The sequence below is a fragment of the Ischnura elegans genome, chromosome X, assembly GCF_921293095.1.
Source record: "Ischnura elegans chromosome X, ioIscEleg1.1, whole genome shotgun sequence".
In the NCBI taxonomy this organism is placed as follows: domain Eukaryota; kingdom Metazoa; phylum Arthropoda; class Insecta; order Odonata; family Coenagrionidae; genus Ischnura; species Ischnura elegans.
Genome location: NC_060259.1, coordinates 106,525,215 through 106,529,047, shown reverse-complemented (window position 1 = coordinate 106,529,047; position 3,833 = coordinate 106,525,215). Strand labels below are relative to the sequence as shown.

The 3,833-nt window shown below is 39.9% G+C and overlaps 1 long non-coding RNA gene across 2 annotated transcripts; it reads left to right on the top strand.

Moving 5' to 3' along the window:
- The first annotated feature begins 2,606 nt into the window (after positions 1 to 2,606).
- Positions 2,607 to 3,524, top strand: LOC124171479. 2 transcript variants are annotated; one of them, XR_006867739.1, is made up of 2 exons: positions 2,607 to 2,825; positions 2,960 to 3,524. It is a non-coding gene; the product is annotated as an uncharacterized LOC124171479 (long non-coding RNA). The 2 variants fall into 2 exon arrangements; XR_006867738.1 differs by having other exon boundaries at positions 2,607 to 2,849.
- Positions 3,525 to 3,833: the final 309 nt, after the last annotated feature.

The following is a 3,833-nucleotide window of genomic DNA, read 5'->3' as shown; positions in this document are numbered from 1 at the left end:
AACCTCCAAAAATTTCGATATTATCTAGTGTGTGCAGGAATATTTCAAAAGAGGATCCCCAAGTCGGCTTCAAAAGCGTTGTCAACCACCGCGCATTTAAATGGGTTTACAAAAGTCGCCACTCGCGTCGCTGGCGGACAAATTGATCCGAGTTACACGGGGAAATAAGGTATAATTAGCTGTTTTAACCAAGATTTATAGACATGATGATGTGATCTACGAAATATATTAAAGCTCAATGCTATTCCTCAAAGTTGCAAGCATTAGACGTCAAATTAATGGAAAAAATTGGATCGCATTGCACTCATCACCGCGCCGCGGACATTTTCGAAAACCGATTAAAATGCGACCGAAGTGGCAACTGCAATCAGCCTTTTATGGGATGGAATTGAGCCTCCTCTATACAGTCCCCTTGAGTGTGTGTTTCGACCTCCCTTATACCTCCTTTAGCCCCCCCTCATAGATCCGCCACTGCATCTTACATGGCAAGGCTTCTCCAATATTTACGTACCTGCGAATTAACACTCCTCACAAATGCGGAAAAACCCGAAACGACAAATAGAAGATAAACACCAGACAATTCATTCTCAAAGGACCACTGCCCCGCCCTTTAATATCCAACCTTCCCACCAACCCCCCCCCCCCCAACCCCCTCCCCCCCGCCATCGATTTTTCCCCTTTTCTCTTCTATATTTGTTCATTAGTATGAAGTTGTAAGCATTTTCATTTGAGTTTAACGTTAAAAATTAATCATCTAGACAAAATACTTAAGCACCAAGTCTCCCCTCTTTTCTTTGCCCGTATTGCCTGCAATTCACCATTTGCTTTCATCTGACACTGTATATAGGGACAGATAATACAACAAATGCAGCTCTCAGCACTTAAGTAGAAAATGATTGCATTGCTAGAAAATTCAAGATGGTGGTAAAATCTTATAATATCCCAAAAATAAAGCTATAACTTCCATTTAGCTTCGTATTAATTGGTATTACATTACTACATGCATTACCATAAAAAAGCAGAATGCCATTAGAAATTATTAAAACAAAATTACTACCAGCATTATGCTTAAGACTTACTTTGGCCGGAAAATTGGCGATCATAAGTCGATCACAAGTCTTCCTTAGGCAGAATAAACAATCGGTCCAAGTCTAGTGAAGCATTTAACATGAGTGACTATTGTAAATGCTTCGGTTCTTATGATAATTTTTCATTCTCGCATGCAGGCTATTTTTATATTTTTGCGCCGTTAAATATCTAAACTCGAAAATAGCCTAGGGAACTGTTTCTGAAAATATGAGACAATTTAGTAATTCAAAAATAGAAAAATACAGCTGAAAAAAATAAATGCCTCCGCCGTAGCAAGGAGGAGGCGAAGGAGGCGTTCTGAAAAACATGAGGTGCGTCCGGGTCGAAGCGCATTCATCCGCACGTCATCCGGCGATACCGCAGGCAGTTTGTTGAACTTCTCCGCGAGAGGCTCCGCTCCTCCCAGGCCTTCAATGACCGGGGAGGAGCGGAGCCGGAACCCTCGCCGCCCCAACGTTAGGAACAGAGAAATTGGCGATCATAAGTCGGTTTTTTGCAGGCGGCAACAGAAACGAAAAATTATTAGCTATTATGACTGTTTTGGCAGCAGAATGTCATATTATTTCGCGCATTTACTGTCAATTTCTTTTCTTGCAGGAATATGTCACCACATTTCTTCAAGGAACACGAGCATTGCGATTGCTAGCACAAATACGTAAGGGTTACAGAAATCGGTATGAAGTTCTTATTTTTGAATAGGATGTCCCATCAGAAAGAGGAACCACTGATGGAAAAAGACATAAGTTGTGGAAAAACGTCAATCGCGGGAGCAAAAAAGCTAGTTTTTTAATTTCATTAAATTATTTGTGATAAATTATTACTTCTCTGACGTAACCACCTAAACAAATTTCAAGTTTATAGGGTTTATCTTAGGGTATGGCCACAATTTCATGCGTAAAAGAGCCAAAACGCATTTCTGACGAACCATGTAAAAATTTAGTATTCGACGCGTCATCGCGGTTCGTGAAAGTTCGCTGGGTTCGCTGCTTCAACGTGGCATGCTGTGTCTACGTTCCATAATTCCTCCCCGGCAAGGTGAAGCATAGCCGCTTATTATTGGTCGTGCATTTAAGTTCCCAGATGCGCATTCTGATTATCGAAGTAACAGGAACAACATGTGAATGTTCCACGAATTGACAAGGCATGTTTCATGAATTTACCCGACAAAAGTTAGCTTTAGACAATATAATAATGGAAATGAGGCTATGGATACATCGGAAGTAAAATGATTAGGAGTAAGATTTCACGTTTTCCCGTTTGTATTCTTTTCGGGATTCTATTGCAAGAGCTGCCTGAATCTTCATTTACAGCGTGGCCCCATGGTGCCTTCATTGGACTCTTACATCATGGGATTATTTTCTCGGAAGAAAATACTTCACTGCGTTAGAAGTATACTGTGTACCCGCATCCGTAATCATATGTTATCTAACATACTGTCCTCTCTATCTCCCGGTTATTCTTTGGCTCACACGTTAGACGTTTTTTAAATACACCGCCAACCATTCCAAAAAGCGGAAGTGTCCATCTTGTTGGTAGTACTGTGCCCGTTCGCCTTTTCCTTCGATCTTAATTCGTAATGTTGGTACACCCGTTTCCAATGGAAAACGGGAAGGGCTTATCAAGTTACCCATAAACAAAGCGAGCGCTAACATAACAGAGTGAAATCCAATGTTGTGAGTGATAAGTGTTATTTAGATCAGTCAGACGTCGTATCGGAAGCCGTGCCAAACTCAAACGTAATGCGAACTGGTTTATAAACGGTGCTGTGCTTTTATTGTGTTCTGTTAGGCGTGTAGGCATTGTCATGTTACTTTAACAGTGTATGTATTTGGGGTATTTCGTGTAATTCCGTATACTTTACCATTCACAGTGCCAAAATGGGTGAGGACGCTCCGTCGGAGCCTATGGATAACTCTTCAATTTCTAGCGCATGGAAAGAATGGTTTCGACAGATTGTGCTATGGGCTGCGCTGAACCCTTGGGAATTCATATTTAATATGTCGATGTTCCTTTTACCATTCTTCTTCATTTCAATGCTGTTGTCGTGGCAACTAGCGAAATCCATCGAAAATCAAGAGAAGAAAAAGAAACACAAGCGCGAGAACTACATTACCAAGTTAAGGAAGCTAAAGAACACCAAGAACAATTGATTTTAATGACATTCCCCCGAGTATATTTTTCCTGTGTACAACGTAGCATAAGCATGCAAACTTTTTTTTATGATGCAACTGGTTGAAAAGTTATTTTCATTGCTAAAAGTGAAGCGTTTGCCCAGTTTTAAGTGAGCATAAGAGAGAAAATTCCATGGATGGGTGATGATGTACCTATTATTTTATTTCGTATTCCATTGATGCATTTACATGAATTTAGTGGTGAAAACTGTGATTTAATGTAAGTTATATATCCATGAAAAATATATTTCACAATTAAACATGTATAGCGCATGGTTTCTTAGATATTTTAAGTAAATTTTTATCGATGCTTTATTACTCGTCATTTCACGCGTTGGCATGATTTTTGCGGTCTCACAATGTTTGCCTTAGTTATCAGTGGTCGAGAGTGTGCTGGTGTGAGATATTAGTTTACCTCGATCCCATATCTTATGGTGAAAGGCCTATCTCAGCTAAACTTCAATCCCTAACTTAAGCGTTCCTATTTAGATATTGTGTCGTTGCATTTATGGTTTTCTGTGAAGCAATTGTTTTATATCCATAGAGGTATTCTGTAATACCTGTCATCTGAAA